The sequence below is a fragment of the Triturus cristatus genome, chromosome 11 (genome assembly GCF_964204655.1).
Source record: "Triturus cristatus chromosome 11, aTriCri1.1, whole genome shotgun sequence".
NCBI classification, from domain to species: domain Eukaryota; kingdom Metazoa; phylum Chordata; class Amphibia; order Caudata; family Salamandridae; genus Triturus; species Triturus cristatus.
The window spans coordinates 1,143,875,905-1,143,893,639 of NC_140594.1; the positions used below are offsets into that span (position 1 = coordinate 1,143,875,905).

The window sequence follows — 17,735 nt, forward strand, 5'->3', positions numbered from 1 at the left end:
CTGGGGGCAGGCAATGAAAGGGCTGAGCCCCGACCAGACATTATAACCCCAGCATCCCTCTTTTAAAAAGCATTTATAGGCGATATCTAGCCTCTGAAAATAATAGGCAAGATCAGCCGATAAATCTGGCAAAAGTCCCCAAGATTTTGTGCATACTTGTGCTCTCACCTGAATGCAGCGCCACCTTGTAACCATCGGATGTAACTGCGGCTCAGAAAAATGTTTTATCAGAGGGCAAGTTGAGAGGACTCCAAGTGCCAGATTTCCACGGAAAGAGACTCTCACTGCAGCAGGAAGGTTGGATACTTCAAATTGGCATAGTTTCCTGTCCAGCGTCCTCAACGCTCCCAAACGCTCAAAAGCCTCACACCGGGCAAGCCCTCACCGGGTAGATCTCTGGCTCCCAGGTAAAGCCAAATCCTGAGTATGCTAGTGCTAGGATCACAGAGAAAGGACAGGGACAGAGAGCTGCTGTCTTGGTAAAGGCCTGAAACGGCTAATTCCTAAGAGGGTCTGCACTTTCAGTTATGACTGAATGTGAGTGGGGAAGATGAAGATTTTCTGTACCCAGCATACCTTGCGATGTGCTTAGGCAAATGAGGAGAGAGCCCCACCAATCCCTTGCCACTCCGCTGAAAGCTCCTCCTCTGCATAAAGAGAGCACTTTCACAAGGGAGCAGAGTGGCGCAGCGGAAGCGTGCTGGGCCCATAACCCAGAGGTCGATGGATCGAAACCATCCTCTGCTAATATTGCTTGATTTTTCTTCCTAGGACTAATCTGTCATTTCCACCCTGCCAGCAAGGAAAAGCGCAGGCTTGTGCTAGCTATGTGAGAAAAGACTTCTCAACTATCTGTCTCTGCTGTAAATCAAGAGAGTGATCGTCAAAGGATCAACCCTATACTTTGAAAGTAAAGATACCCAATTAGAAGCATAAATGACAGGTGGGACCTTCACACGTTTTTCGGGGCATGCTTTGAATTTCATTCTTCCCTTTTTGTTCTGCTTTTATCAATCTCCTATGCATTTCATGGAATTTACTCCCTTTCTCTTCGCTGCTTTGCTTCCGATGCTGCCCATATGCTCATTTCCACTATTTGTACTGCTGCTTTCCATTTCTTCTCTTCTGCACAGCTTTGTCCTTGGTTTCAATCCCCAGTTCTTTACCCTCTGCAAGACAATTTCTACTGCTTTTCATGTTGGAATCCACACCAAATGCACCATTGGAACGGGTGCAAGATTGCCACTGCACTCGGCGTTGTAACATCTGGAACCTAGAGGACACACATCAGAGGGCGTTGGTGGTATAGTGGTGAGCATAGCTGCCTTCCAAGCAGTTGACCAGGGTTCGATTCCCGGCCAACGCAGTGCAAATATTTATATATTCTCCAAGCAGGATATATTTTAATGCAACATGTCACAAAACTGAAATATCAGAAACAGAATAATCAGCCGTTATATAAAAAAATAAACAAACACGTAGGTAGACATCTCGATCGCCTCATCTGCTACATTCATTGTCCCAATATATGCTATTTTCCATAAAGCACTCAGCACTCACATGTGCTGATAATAAATATTTTGCTGGGGGCAGGCAATGAAAGGGCTGAGCCCCGACCAGACATTATAACCCCAGCATCCCTATTTTAAAAAGCATTTATAGGCGATATCTAGCCTCTGAAAATAATAGGCAAGATCCACCGATAAATCTGGCAAAAGTCCCCAAGATTTTGTGCATACTTGTGCTCTCACCTGAATGCAGCGCCACCTTGTAACCATCGGATGTAACTGCGGCTCAGAAAAATGTTTTATCAGAGGGCAAGTTGAGAGGACTCCAAGTGCCAGATTTCCACGGAAAGAGCCTCTCACTGCAGCTGGAAGGTTGGATACTTCAAATTGGCATAGTTTGCTGTCCAGCGTCCTCTCACGTCCCGAACGCTCCCAAACGCTCAAAAGCCTCACACCGGGCAAGCCCTCACCGGGTAGATCTCTGGCTCCCAGGTAAAGCCAAATCCTGAGTATGCTAGTGCTAGGATCACAGAGAAAGGACAGGGACAGAGAGCTGCTGTCTTGGTAAAGGCCTGAAACGGCTAATTCCTAAGAGGGTCTGCACTTTCAGTTATGACTGAATGTGAGTGGGGAAGATGAAGATTTTCTGTACCCAGCATACCTTGCGATGTGCTTAGGCAAATGAGGAGAGAGCCCCACCAATCCCTTGCCACTCCGCTGAAAGCTCCTCCTCTGCATAAAGAGAGCACTTTCACAAGGGAGCAGAGTGGCGCAGCGTAAGCGTGCTGGGCCCATAACCCAGAGGTCGATGGATCGAAACCATCCTCTGCTAATATTGCTTGATTTTTCTTCCTAGGACTAATCTGTCATTTCCACCCTGCCAGCAAGGAAAAGCGCAGGCTTGTGCTAGCTATGTGAGAAAAGACTTCTCAACTATCTGTCTCTGCTGTAAATCAAGAGAGTGATCGTCAAAGGATCAACCCTATACTTTGAAAGTAAAGATACCCAATTAGAAGCATAAATGACAGGTGGGACCTTCACACGTTTTTCGGGGCATGCTTTGTATTTCATTCTTCCCTTTTTGTTCTGCTTTTATCAATCTCCTATGCATTTCATGGAATTTACTCCCTTTCTCTTCGCTGCTTTGCTTCCGATGCTGCCCATATGCTCATTTCCACTATTTGTACTGCTGCTTTCCATTTCTTCTCTTCTGCACAGCTTTGTCCTTGGTTTCAATCCCCAGTTCTTTACCCTCTGCAAGACTATTTCTACTGCTTTTCATGTTGGAATCCACACCAAATGCACCATTGGAACGGGTGCAAGATTGCCACTGCACTCGGCGTTGTAACATCTGGAACCTAGAAGACACACATCAGAGGGCGTTGGTGGTATAGTGGTGAGCATAGCTGCCTTCCAAGCAGTTGACCCGGGTTCGATTCCCGGCCAACGCAGTGCAAATATTTATATATTCTCCAAGCAGGATATATTTTAATGCAACATGTCACAAAACTGAAATATCAGAAACAGAATAATCAGCCGTTATATAAAAAAATAAACAAACACGTAGGTAGACATCTCGATCGCCTCATCTGCTACATTCATTGTCCCAATATATGCTATTTTCCATAAAGCACTCAGCACTCACATGTGCTGATAATAAATATTTTGCTGGGGGCAGGCAATGAAAGGGCTGAGCCCCGACCAGACATTATAACCCCAGCATCCCTATTTTAAAAAGCATTTATAGGCGATATCTAGCCTCTGAAAATAATAGGCAAGATCCACCGATAAATCTGGCAAAAGTCCCCAAGATTTTGTGCATACTTGTGCTCTCACCTGAATGCAGCGCCACCTTGTAACCATCGGATGTAACTGCGGCTCAGAAAAATGTTTTATCAGAGGGCAAGTTGAGAGGACTCCAAGTGCCAGATTTCCACGGAAAGAGCCTCTCACTGCAGCTGGAAGGTTGGATACTTCAAATTGGCATAGTTTCCTGTCCAGCGTCCTCTCACGTCCCGAACGCTCCCAAACGCTCAAAAGCCTCACACCGGGCAAGCCCTCACCGGGTAGATCTCTGGCTACCAGGTAAAGCCAAATCCTGAGTATGCTAGTGCTAGGATCACAGAGAAAGGACAGGGACAGAGAGCTGCTGTCTTGGTAAAGGCCTGAAACGGCTAATTCCTAAGAGGGTCTGCACTTTCAGTTATGACTGAATGTGAGTGGGGAAGATGAAGATTTTCTGTACCCAGCATACCTTGCGATGTGCTTAGGCAAATGAGGAGAGAGCCCCACCAATCCCTTGCCACTCCGCTGAAAGCTCCTCCTCTGCATAAAGAGAGCACTTTCACAAGGGAGCAGAGTGGCGCAGCGTAAGCGTGCTGGGCCCATAACCCAGAGGTCGATGGATCGAAACCATCCTCTGCTAATATTGCTTGATTTTTCTTCCTAGGACTAATCTGTCATTTCCACCCTGCCAGCAAGGAAAAGCGCAGGCTTGTGCTAGCTATGTGAGAAAAGACTTCTCAACTATCTGTCTCTGCTGTAAATCAAGAGAGTGATCGTCAAAGGATCAACCCTATACTTTGAAAGTAAAGATACCCAATTAGAAGCATAAATGACAGGTGGGACCTTCACACGTTTTTCGGGGCATGCTTTGAATTTCATTCTTCCCTTTTTGTTCTGCTTTTATCAATCTCCTATGCATTTCATGGAATTTACTCCCTTTCTCTTCGCTGCTTTGCTTCCGATGCTGCCCATATGCTCATTTCCACTATTTGTACTGCTGCTTTCCATTTCTTCTCTTCTGCACAGCTTTGTCCTTGGTTTCAATCCCCAGTTCTTTACCCTCTGCAAGACTATTTCTACTGCTTTTCATGTTGGAATCCACACCAAATGCACCATTGGAACGGGTGCAAGATTGCCACTGCACTCGGCGTTGTAACATCTGGAACCTAGAGGACACACATCAGAGGGCGTTGGTTGTATAGTGGTGAGCATAGCTGCCTTCCAAGCAGTTGACCCGGGTTCGATTCCCGGTCAACGCAGTGCAAATATTTATATATTCTCCAAGCAGGATATATTTTAATGCAACATGTCACAAAACTGAAATATCAGAAACAGAATAATCAGCCGTTATATAAAAAAATAAACAAACACGTAGGTAGACATCTCGATCGCCTCATCTGCTACATTCATTGTCCCAATATATGCTATTTTCCATAAAGCACTCAGCACTCACATGTGCTGATAATAAATATTTTGCTGGGGGCAGGCAATGAAAGGGCTGAGCCCCGACCAGACATTATAACCCCAGCATCCCTCTTTTAAAAAGCATTTATAGGCGATATCTAGCCTCTGAAAATAATAGGCAAGATCAGCCGATAAATCTGGCAAAAGTCCCCAAGATTTTGTGCATACTTGTGCTCTCACCTGAATGCAGCGCCACCTTGTAACCATCGGATGTAACTGCGGCTCAGAAAAATGTTTTATCAGAGGGCAAGTTGAGAGGACTCCAAGTGCCAGATTTCCACGGAAAGAGACTCTCACTGCAGCAGGAAGGTTGGATACTTCAAATTGGCATAGTTTCCTGTCCAGCGTCCTCAACGCTCCCAAACGCTCAAAAGCCTCACACCGGGCAAGCCCTCACCGGGTAGATCTCTGGCTCCCAGGTAAAGCCAAATCCTGAGTATGCTAGTGCTAGGATCACAGAGAAAGGACAGGGACAGAGAGCTGCTGTCTTGGTAAAGGCCTGAAACGGCTAATTCCTAAGAGGGTCTGCACTTTCAGTTATGACTGAATGTGAGTGGGGAAGATGAAGATTTTCTGTACCCAGCATACCTTGCGATGTGCTTAGGCAAATGAGGAGAGAGCCCCACCAATCCCTTGCCACTCCGCTGAAAGCTCCTCCTCTGCATAAAGAGAGCACTTTCACAAGGGAGCAGAGTGGCGCAGCGGAAGCGTGCTGGGCCCATAACCCAGAGGTCGATGGATCGAAACCATCCTCTGCTAATATTGCTTGATTTTTCTTCCTAGGACTAATCTGTCATTTCCACCCTGCCAGCAAGGAAAAGCGCAGGCTTGTGCTAGCTATGTGAGAAAAGACTTCTCAACTATCTGTCTCTGCTGTAAATCAAGAGAGTGATCGTCAAAGGATCAACCCTATACTTTGAAAGTAAAGATACCCAATTAGAAGCATAAATGACAGGTGGGACCTTCACACGTTTTTCGGGGCATGCTTTGAATTTCATTCTTCCCTTTTTGTTCTGCTTTTATCAATCTCCTATGCATTTCATGGAATTTACTCCCTTTCTCTTCGCTGCTTTGCTTCCGATGCTGCCCATATGCTCATTTCCACTATTTGTACTGCTGCTTTCCATTTCTTCTCTTCTGCACAGCTTTGTCCTTGGTTTCAATCCCCAGTTCTTTACCCTCTGCAAGACAATTTCTACTGCTTTTCATGTTGGAATCCACACCAAATGCACCATTGGAACGGGTGCAAGATTGCCACTGCACTCGGCGTTGTAACATCTGGAACCTAGAGGACACACATCAGAGGGCGTTGGTGGTATAGTGGTGAGCATAGCTGCCTTCCAAGCAGTTGACCAGGGTTCGATTCCCGGCCAACGCAGTGCAAATATTTATATATTCTCCAAGCAGGATATATTTTAATGCAACATGTCACAAAACTGAAATATCAGAAACAGAATAATCAGCCGTTATATAAAAAAATAAACAAACACGTAGGTAGACATCTCGATCGCCTCATCTGCTACATTCATTGTCCCAATATATGCTATTTTCCATAAAGCACTCAGCACTCACATGTGCTGATAATAAATATTTTGCTGGGGGCAGGCAATGAAAGGGCTGAGCCCCGACCAGACATTATAACCCCAGCATCCCTATTTTAAAAAGCATTTATAGGCGATATCTAGCCTCTGAAAATAATAGGCAAGATCCACCGATAAATCTGGCAAAAGTCCCCAAGATTTTGTGCATACTTGTGCTCTCACCTGAATGCAGCGCCACCTTGTAACCATCGGATGTAACTGCGGCTCAGAAAAATGTTTTATCAGAGGGCAAGTTGAGAGGACTCCAAGTGCCAGATTTCCACGGAAAGAGCCTCTCACTGCAGCTGGAAGGTTGGATACTTCAAATTGGCATAGTTTCCTGTCCAGCGTCCTCTCACGTCCCGAACGCTCCCAAACGCTCAAAAGCCTCACACCGGGCAAGCCCTCACCGGGTAGATCTCTGGCTCCCAGGTAAAGCCAAATCCTGAGTATGCTAGTGCTAGGATCACAGAGAAAGGACAGGGACAGAGAGCTGCTGTCTTGGTAAAGGCCTGAAACGGCTAATTCCTAAGAGGGTCTGCACTTTCAGTTATGACTGAATGTGAGTGGGGAAGATGAAGATTTTCTGTACCCAGCATACCTTGCGATGTGCTTAGGCAAATGAGGAGAGAGCCCCACCAATCCCTTGCCACTCCGCTGAAAGCTCCTCCTCTGCATAAAGAGAGCACTTTCACAAGGGAGCAGAGTGGCGCAGCGTAAGCGTGCTGGGCCCATAACCCAGAGGTCGATGGATCGAAACCATCCTCTGCTAATATTGCTTGATTTTTCTTCCTAGGACTAATCTGTCATTTCCACCCTGCCAGCAAGGAAAAGCGCAGGCTTGTGCTAGCTATGTGAGAAAAGACTTCTCAACTATCTGTCTCTGCTGTAAATCAAGAGAGTGATCGTCAAAGGATCAACCCTATACTTTGAAAGTAAAGATACCCAATTAGAAGCATAAATGACAGGTGGGACCTTCACACGTTTTTCGGGGCATGCTTTGTATTTCATTCTTCCCTTTTTGTTCTGCTTTTATCAATCTCCTATGCATTTCATGGAATTTACTCCCTTTCTCTTCGCTGCTTTGCTTCCGATGCTGCCCATATGCTCATTTCCACTATTTGTACTGCTGCTTTCCATTTCTTCTCTTCTGCACAGCTTTGTCCTTGGTTTCAATCCCCAGTTCTTTACCCTCTGCAAGACAATTTCTACTGCTTTTCATGTTGGAATCCACACCAAATGCACCATTGGAACGGGTGCAAGATTGCCACTGCACTCGGCGTTGTAACATCTGGAACCTAGAAGACACACATCAGAGGGCGTTGGTGGTATAGTGGTGAGCATAGCTGCCTTCCAAGCAGTTGACCCGGGTTCGATTCCCGGCCAACGCAGTGCAAATATTTATATATTCTCCAAGCAGGATATATTTTAATGCAACATGTCACAAAACTGAAATATCAGAAACAGAATAATCAGCCGTTATATAAAAAAATAAACAAACACGTAGGTAGACATCTCGATCGCCTCATCTGCTACATTCATTGTCCCAATATATGCTATTTTCCATAAAGCACTCAGCACTCACATGTGCTGATAATAAATATTTTGCTGGGGGCAGGCAATGAAAGGGCTGAGCCCCGACCAGACATTATAACCCCAGCATCCCTATTTTAAAAAGCATTTATAGGCGATATCTAGCCTCTGAAAATAATAGGCAAGATCCACCGATAAATCTGGCAAAAGTCCCCAAGATTTTGTGCATACTTGTGCTCTCACCTGAATGCAGCGCCACCTTGTAACCATCGGATGTAACTGCGGCTCAGAAAAATGTTTTATCAGAGGGCAAGTTGAGAGGACTCCAAGTGCCAGATTTCCACGGAAAGAGCCTCTCACTGCAGCTGGAAGGTTGGATACTTCAAATTGGCATAGTTTCCTGTCCAGCGTCCTCTCACGTCCCGAACGCTCCCAAACGCTCAAAAGCCTCACACCGGGCAAGCCCTCACCGGGTAGATCTCTGGCTACCAGGTAAAGCCAAATCCTGAGTATGCTAGTGCTAGGATCACAGAGAAAGGACAGGGACAGAGAGCTGCTGTCTTGGTAAAGGCCTGAAACGGCTAATTCCTAAGAGGGTCTGCACTTTCAGTTATGACTGAATGTGAGTGGGGAAGATGAAGATTTTCTGTACCCAGCATACCTTGCGATGTGCTTAGGCAAATGAGGAGAGAGCCCCACCAATCCCTTGCCACTCCGCTGAAAGCTCCTCCTCTGCATAAAGAGAGCACTTTCACAAGGGAGCAGAGTGGCGCAGCGTAAGCGTGCTGGGCCCATAACCCAGAGGTCGATGGATCGAAACCATCCTCTGCTAATATTGCTTGATTTTTCTTCCTAGGACTAATCTGTCATTTCCACCCTGCCAGCAAGGAAAAGCGCAGGCTTGTGCTAGCTATGTGAGAAAAGACTTCTCAACTATCTGTCTCTGCTGTAAATCAAGAGAGTGATCGTCAAAGGATCAACCCTATACTTTGAAAGTAAAGATACCCAATTAGAAGCATAAATGACAGGTGGGACCTTCACACGTTTTTCGGGGCATGCTTTGAATTTCATTCTTCCCTTTTTGTTCTGCTTTTATCAATCTCCTATGCATTTCATGGAATTTACTCCCTTTCTCTTCGCTGCTTTGCTTCCGATGCTGCCCATATGCTCATTTCCACTATTTGTACTGCTGCTTTCCATTTCTTCTCTTCTGCACAGCTTTGTCCTTGGTTTCAATCCCCAGTTCTTTACCCTCTGCAAGACTATTTCTACTGCTTTTCATGTTGGAATCCACACCAAATGCACCATTGGAACGGGTGCAAGATTGCCACTGCACTCGGCGTTGTAACATCTGGAACCTAGAGGACACACATCAGAGGGCGTTGGTTGTATAGTGGTGAGCATAGCTGCCTTCCAAGCAGTTGACCCGGGTTCGATTCCCGGTCAACGCAGTGCAAATATTTATATATTCTCCAAGCAGGATATATTTTAATGCAACATGTCACAAAACTGAAATATCAGAAACAGAATAATCAGCCGTTATATAAAAAAATAAACAAACACGTAGGTAGACATCTCGATCGCCTCATCTGCTACATTCATTGTCCCAATATATGCTATTTTCCATAAAGCACTCAGCACTCACATGTGCTGATAATAAATATTTTGCTGGGGGCAGGCAATGAAAGGGCTGAGCCCCGACCAGACATTATAACCCCAGCATCCCTCTTTTAAAAAGCATTTATAGGCGATATCTAGCCTCTGAAAATAATAGGCAAGATCAGCCGATAAATCTGGCAAAAGTCCCCAAGATTTTGTGCATACTTGTGCTCTCACCTGAATGCAGCGCCACCTTGTAACCATCGGATGTAACTGCGGCTCAGAAAAATGTTTTATCAGAGGGCAAGTTGAGAGGACTCCAAGTGCCAGATTTCCACGGAAAGAGACTCTCACTGCAGCAGGAAGGTTGGATACTTCAAATTGGCATAGTTTCCTGTCCAGCGTCCTCAACGCTCCCAAACGCTCAAAAGCCTCACACCGGGCAAGCCCTCACCGGGTAGATCTCTGGCTCCCAGGTAAAGCCAAATCCTGAGTATGCTAGTGCTAGGATCACAGAGAAAGGACAGGGACAGAGAGCTGCTGTCTTGGTAAAGGCCTGAAACGGCTAATTCCTAAGAGGGTCTGCACTTTCAGTTATGACTGAATGTGAGTGGGGAAGATGAAGATTTTCTGTACCCAGCATACCTTGCGATGTGCTTAGGCAAATGAGGAGAGAGCCCCACCAATCCCTTGCCACTCCGCTGAAAGCTCCTCCTCTGCATAAAGAGAGCACTTTCACAAGGGAGCAGAGTGGCGCAGCGGAAGCGTGCTGGGCCCATAACCCAGAGGTCGATGGATCGAAACCATCCTCTGCTAATATTGCTTGATTTTTCTTCCTAGGACTAATCTGTCATTTCCACCCTGCCAGCAAGGAAAAGCGCAGGCTTGTGCTAGCTATGTGAGAAAAGACTTCTCAACTATCTGTCTCTGCTGTAAATCAAGAGAGTGATCGTCAAAGGATCAACCCTATACTTTGAAAGTAAAGATACCCAATTAGAAGCATAAATGACAGGTGGGACCTTCACACGTTTTTCGGGGCATGCTTTGAATTTCATTCTTCCCTTTTTGTTCTGCTTTTATCAATCTCCTATGCATTTCATGGAATTTACTCCCTTTCTCTTCGCTGCTTTGCTTCCGATGCTGCCCATATGCTCATTTCCACTATTTGTACTGCTGCTTTCCATTTCTTCTCTTCTGCACAGCTTTGTCCTTGGTTTCAATCCCCAGTTCTTTACCCTCTGCAAGACAATTTCTACTGCTTTTCATGTTGGAATCCACACCAAATGCACCATTGGAACGGGTGCAAGATTGCCACTGCACTCGGCGTTGTAACATCTGGAACCTAGAGGACACACATCAGAGGGCGTTGGTGGTATAGTGGTGAGCATAGCTGCCTTCCAAGCAGTTGACCAGGGTTCGATTCCCGGCCAACGCAGTGCAAATATTTATATATTCTCCAAGCAGGATATATTTTAATGCAACATGTCACAAAACTGAAATATCAGAAACAGAATAATCAGCCGTTATATAAAAAAATAAACAAACACGTAGGTAGACATCTCGATCGCCTCATCTGCTACATTCATTGTCCCAATATATGCTATTTTCCATAAAGCACTCAGCACTCACATGTGCTGATAATAAATATTTTGCTGGGGGCAGGCAATGAAAGGGCTGAGCCCCGACCAGACATTATAACCCCAGCATCCCTATTTTAAAAAGCATTTATAGGCGATATCTAGCCTCTGAAAATAATAGGCAAGATCCACCGATAAATCTGGCAAAAGTCCCCAAGATTTTGTGCATACTTGTGCTCTCACCTGAATGCAGCGCCACCTTGTAACCATCGGATGTAACTGCGGCTCAGAAAAATGTTTTATCAGAGGGCAAGTTGAGAGGACTCCAAGTGCCAGATTTCCACGGAAAGAGCCTCTCACTGCAGCTGGAAGGTTGGATACTTCAAATTGGCATAGTTTCCTGTCCAGCGTCCTCTCACGTCCCGAACGCTCCCAAACGCTCAAAAGCCTCACACCGGGCAAGCCCTCACCGGGTAGATCTCTGGCTCCCAGGTAAAGCCAAATCCTGAGTATGCTAGTGCTAGGATCACAGAGAAAGGACAGGGACAGAGAGCTGCTGTCTTGGTAAAGGCCTGAAACGGCTAATTCCTAAGAGGGTCTGCACTTTCAGTTATGACTGAATGTGAGTGGGGAAGATGAAGATTTTCTGTACCCAGCATACCTTGCGATGTGCTTAGGCAAATGAGGAGAGAGCCCCACCAATCCCTTGCCACTCCGCTGAAAGCTCCTCCTCTGCATAAAGAGAGCACTTTCACAAGGGAGCAGAGTGGCGCAGCGTAAGCGTGCTGGGCCCATAACCCAGAGGTCGATGGATCGAAACCATCCTCTGCTAATATTGCTTGATTTTTCTTCCTAGGACTAATCTGTCATTTCCACCCTGCCAGCAAGGAAAAGCGCAGGCTTGTGCTAGCTATGTGAGAAAAGACTTCTCAACTATCTGTCTCTGCTGTAAATCAAGAGAGTGATCGTCAAAGGATCAACCCTATACTTTGAAAGTAAAGATACCCAATTAGAAGCATATATGACAGGTGGGACCTTCACACGTTTTTCGGGGCATGCTTTGTATTTCATTCTTCCCTTTTTGTTCTGCTTTTATCAATCTCCTATGCATTTCATGGAATTTACTCCCTTTCTCTTCGCTGCTTTGCTTCCGATGCTGCCCATATGCTCATTTCCACTATTTGTACTGCTGCTTTCCATTTCTTCTCTTCTGCACAGCTTTGTCCTTGGTTTCAATCCCCAGTTCTTTACCCTCTGCAAGACTATTTCTACTGCTTTTCATGTTGGAATCCACACCAAATGCACCATTGGAACGGGTGCAAGATTGCCACTGCACTCGGCGTTGTAACATCTGGAACCTAGAAGACACACATCAGAGGGCGTTGGTGGTATAGTGGTGAGCATAGCTGCCTTCCAAGCAGTTGACCCGGGTTCGATTCCCGGCCAACGCAGTGCAAATATTTATATATTCTCCAAGCAGGATATATTTTAATGCAACATGTCACAAAACTGAAATATCAGAAACAGAATAATCAGCCGTTATATAAAAAAATAAACAAACACGTAGGTAGACATCTCGATCGCCTCATCTGCTACATTCATTGTCCCAATATATGCTATTTTCCATAAAGCACTCAGCACTCACATGTGCTGATAATAAATATTTTGCTGGGGGCAGGCAATGAAAGGGCTGAGCCCCGACCAGACATTATAACCCCAGCATCCCTCTTTTAAAAAGCATTTATAGGCGATATCTAGCCTCTGAAAATAATAGGCAAGATCCACCGATAAATCTGGCAAAAGTCCCCAAGATTTTGTGCATACTTGTGCTCTCACCTGAATGCAGCACCACCTTGTAACCATCGGATGTAACTGCGGCTCAGAAAAATGTTTTATCAGAGGGCGAGTTGAGAGGACTCCAAGTGCCAGATTTCCACGGAAAGAGCCTCTCACTGCAGCTGGAAGGTTGGATACTTCAAATTGGCATAGTTTCCTGTCCAGCGTCCTCTCACGTCCCGAACGCTCCCAAACGCTCAAAAGCCTCACACCGGGCAAGCCCTCACCGGGTAGATCTCTGGCTCCCAGGTAAAGCCAAATCCTGAGTATGCTAGTGCTAGGATCACAGAGAAAGGACAGGGACAGAGAGCTGCTGTCTTGGTAAAGGCCTGAAACGGCTAATTCCTAAGAGGGTCTGCACTTTCAGTTATGACTGAATGTGAGTGGGGAAGATGAAGATTTTCTGTACCCAGCATACCTTGCGATGTGCTTAGGCAAATGAGGAGAGAGCCCCACCAATCCCTTGCCACTCCGCTGAAAGCTCCTCCTCTGCATAAAGAGAGCACTTTCATAAGGGAGCAGAGTGGCGCAGCGGAAGCGTGCTGGGCCCATAACCCAGAGGTCGATGGATCGAAACCATCCTCTGCTAATATTGCTTGATTTTTCTTCCTAGGACTAATCTGTCATTTCCACCCTGCCAGCAAGGAAAAGCGCAGGCTTGTGCTAGCTATGTGAGAAAAGACTTCTCAACTATCTGTCTCTGCTGTAAATCAAGAGAGTGATCGTCAAAGGATCAACCCTATACTTTGAAAGTAAAGATACCCAATTAGAAGCATAAATGACAGGTGGGACCTTCACACGTTTTTCGGGGCATGCTTTGAATTTCATTCTTCCCTTTTTGTTCTGCTTTTATCAATCTCCTATGCATTTCATGGAATTTACTCCCTTTCTCTTCGCTGCCTTGCTTCCGATGCTGCCCATATGCTTATTTCCACTATTTGTACTGCTGCTTTCCATTTCTTCTCTTCTGCACAGCTTTGTCCTTGGTTTCAATCCCCAGTTCTTTACCCTCTGCAAGACAATTTCTACTGCTTTTCATGTTGGAATCCACACCAAATGCACCATTGGAACGGGTGCAAGATTGCCACTGCACTCGGCGTTGTAACATCTGGAACCTAGAGGACACACATCAGAGGGCGTTGGTGGTATAGTGGTGAGCATAGCTGCCTTCCAAGCAGTTGACCCGGGTTCGATTCCCGGCCAACGCAGTGCAAATATTTATATATTCTCCAAGCAGGATATATTTTAATGCAACATGTCACAAAACTGAAATATCAGAAACAGAATAATCAGCCGTTATATAAAAAAATAAACAAACACGTAGGTAGACATCTCGATCGCCTCATCTGCTACATTCATTGTCCCAATATATGCTATTTTCCATAAAGCACTCAGCACTCACATGTGCTGATAATAAATATTTTGCTGGGGGCAGGCAATGAAAGGGCTGAGCCCCGACCAGACATTATAACCCCAGCATCCCTATTTTAAAAAGCATTTATAGGCGATATCTAGCCTCTGAAAATAATAGGCAAGATCCACCGATAAATCTGGCAAAAGTCCCCAAGATTTTGTGCATACTTGTGCTCTCACCTGAATGCAGCGCCACCTTGTAACCATCGGATGTAACTGAGGCTCAGAAAAATGTTTTATCAGAGGGCAAGTTGAGAGGACTCCAAGTGCCAGATTTCCACGGAAAGAGCCTCTCACTGCAGCTGGAAGGTTGGATACTTCAAATTGGCATAGTTTCCTGTCCAGCGTCCTCTCACGTCCCGAACGCTCCCAAACGCTCAAAAGCCTCGCCCTCACCGGGTAGATCTCTGGCTCCCAGGTAAAGCCAAATCCTGAGTATGCTAGTGCTAGGATCACAGAGAAAGGACAGGGACAGAGAGCTGCTGTCTTGGTAAAGGCCTGAAACGGCTAATTCCTAAGAGGGTCTGCACTTTCAGTTATGACTGAATGTGAGTGGGGAAGATGAAGATTTTCTGTACCCAGCATACCTTGCGATGTGCTTAGGCAAATGAGGAGAGAGCCCCACCAATCCCTTGCCACTCCGCTGAAAGCTCCTCCTCTGCATAAAGAGAGCACTTTCACAAGGGAGCAGAGTGGCGCAGCGGAAGCGTGCTGGGCCCATAACCCAGAGGTCGATGGATCGAAACCATCCTCTGCTAATATTGCTTGATTTTTCTTCCTAGGACTAATCTGTCATTTCCACCCTGCCAGCAAGGAAAAGCGCAGGCTTGTGCTAGCTATGTGAGAAAAGACTTCTCAACTATCTGTCTCTGCTGTAAATCAAGAGAGTGATCGTCAAAGGATCAACCCTATACTTTGAAAGTAAAGATACCCAATTAGAAGCATAAATGACAGGTGGGACCTTCACACGTTTTTCGGGGCATGCTTTGAATTTCATTCTTCCCTTTTTGTTCTGCTTTTATCAATCTTCTATGCATTTCATGGAATTTACTCCCTTTCTCTTCGCTGCTTTGCTTCCGATGCTGCCCATATGCTCATTTCCACTATTTGTACTGCTGCTTTCCATTTCTTCTCTTCTGCACAGCTTTGTCCTTGGTTTCAATCCCCAGTTCTTTACCCTCTGCAAGACAATTTCTACTGCTTTTCATGTTGGAATCCACACCAAATGCACCATTGGAACGGGTGCAAGATTGCCACTGCACTTGGCGTTGTAACATCTGGAACCTAGAGGACACACTTCAGAGGGCGTTGGTGGTATAGTGGTGAGCATAGCTGCCTTCCAAGCAGTTGACCCGGGTTCGATTCCCGGCCAACGCAGTGCAAATATTTATATATTCTCCAAGCAGGATATATTTTAATGCAACATGTCACAAAACTGAAATATCAGAAACAGAATAATCAGCCGTTATATAAAAAAATAAACAAACACGTAGGTAGACATCTCGATCGCCTCATCTGCTACATTCATTGTCCCAATATATGCTATTTTCCATAAAGCACTCAGCACTCACATGTGCTGATAATAAATATTTTGCTGGGGGCAGGCAATGAAAGGGCTGAGCCCCGACCAGACATTATAACCCCAGCATCCCTATTTTAAAAAGCATTTATAGGCGATATCTAGCCTCTGAAAATAATAGGCAAGATCCACCGATAAATCTGGCAAAAGTCCCCAAGATTTTGTGCATACTTGTGCTCTCACCTGAATGCAGCGCCACCTTGTAACCATCGGATGTAACTGCGGCTCAGAAAAATGTTTTATCAGAGGGCAAGTTGAGAGGACTCCAAGTGCCAGATTTCCACGGAAAGAGCCTCTCACTGCAGCTGGAAGGTTGGATACTTCAAATTGGCATAGTTTCCTGTCCAGCGTCCTCTCACGTCCCGAACGCTCCCAAACGCTCAAAAGCCTCACACCGGGCAAGCCCTCACCGGGTAGATCTCTGGCTACCAGGTAAAGCCAAATCCTGAGTATGCTAGTGCTAGGATCACAGAGAAAGGACAGGGACAGAGAGCTGCTGTCTTGGTAAAGGCCTGAAACGGCTAATTCCTAAGAGGGTCTGCACTTTCAGTTATGACTGAATGTGAGTGGGGAAGATGAAGATTTTCTGTACCCAGCATACCTTGCGATGTGCTTAGGCAAATGAGGAGAGAGCCCCACCAATCCCTTGCCACTCCGCTGAAAGCTCCTCCTCTGCATAAAGAGAGCACTTTCACAAGGGAGCAGAGTGGCGCAGCGTAAGCGTGCTGGGCCCATAACCCAGAGGTCGATGGATCGAAACCATCCTCTGCTAATATTGCTTGATTTTTCTTCCTAGGACTAATCTGTCATTTCCACCCTGCCAGCAAGGAAAAGCGCAGGCTTGTGCTAGCTATGTGAGAAAAGACTTCTCAACTATCTGTCTCTGCTGTAAATCAAGAGAGTGATCGTCAAAGGATCAACCCTATACTTTGAAAGTAAAGATACCCAATTAGAAGCATAAATGACAGGTGGGACCTTCACACGTTTTTCGGGGCATGCTTTGAATTTCATTCTTCCCTTTTTGTTCTGCTTTTATCAATCTCCTATGCATTTCATGGAATTTACTCCCTTTCTCTTCGCTGCTTTGCTTCCGATGCTGCCCATATGCTCATTTCCACTATTTGTACTGCTGCTTTCCATTTCTTCTCTTCTGCACAGCTTTGTCCTTGGTTTCAATCCCCAGTTCTTTACCCTCTGCAAGACTATTTCTACTGCTTTTCATGTTGGAATCCACACCAAATGCACCATTGGAACGGGTGCAAGATTGCCACTGCACTCGGCGTTGTAACATCTGGAACCTAGAGGACACACATCAGAGGGCGTTGGTTGTATAGTGGTGAGCATAGCTGCCTTCCAAGCAGTTGACCCGGGTTCGATTCCCGGCCAACGCAGTGCAAATATTTATATATTCTCCAAGCAGGATATATTTTAATGCAACATGTCACAAAACTGAAATATCAGAAACAGAATAATCAGCCGTTATATAAAAAAATAAACAAACACGTAGGTAGACATCTCGATCGCCTCATCTGCTACATTCATTGTCCCAATATATGCTATTTTCCATAAAGCACTCAGCACTCACATGTGCTGATAATAAATATTTTGCTGGGGGCAGGCAATGAAAGGGCTGAGCCCCGACCAGACATTATAACCCCAGCATCCCTCTTTTAAAAAGCATTTATAGGCGATATCTAGCCTCTGAAAATAATAGGCAAGATCCACCGATAAATCTGGCAAAAGTCCCCAAGATTTTGTGCATACTTGTGCTCTCACCTGAATGCAGCGCCACCTTGTAACCATCGGATGTAACTGCGAATCAGAAAAATGTTTTATCAGAGGGCGAGTTGAGAGGACTCCA

At 45.6% G+C, this 17,735-nt stretch overlaps 5 non-coding genes across 5 annotated transcripts; all 5 read left to right on the forward strand.

Moving 5' to 3' along the window:
- The first annotated feature begins 2,887 nt into the window (after positions 1 to 2,887).
- On the forward strand, positions 2,888 to 2,959 carry TRNAG-UCC (transfer RNA glycine (anticodon UCC)). The gene has a single exon. It is a non-coding gene; the product is annotated as a tRNA-Gly (tRNA).
- Positions 2,960 to 7,656: 4,697 nt separating this feature from the next.
- On the forward strand, positions 7,657 to 7,728 carry TRNAG-UCC (transfer RNA glycine (anticodon UCC)). The gene has a single exon. It is a non-coding gene; the product is annotated as a tRNA-Gly (tRNA).
- Positions 7,729 to 12,425: 4,697 nt separating this feature from the next.
- TRNAG-UCC (transfer RNA glycine (anticodon UCC)) lies at positions 12,426 to 12,497 on the forward strand. Its single transcript has one exon. It is a non-coding gene; the product is annotated as a tRNA-Gly (tRNA).
- A 1,521-nt stretch (positions 12,498 to 14,018) lies between these two features.
- TRNAG-UCC (transfer RNA glycine (anticodon UCC)) lies at positions 14,019 to 14,090 on the forward strand. The gene has a single exon. It is a non-coding gene; the product is annotated as a tRNA-Gly (tRNA).
- A 1,510-nt stretch (positions 14,091 to 15,600) lies between these two features.
- On the forward strand, positions 15,601 to 15,672 carry TRNAG-UCC (transfer RNA glycine (anticodon UCC)). The gene has a single exon. It is a non-coding gene; the product is annotated as a tRNA-Gly (tRNA).
- Positions 15,673 to 17,735: the final 2,063 nt, after the last annotated feature.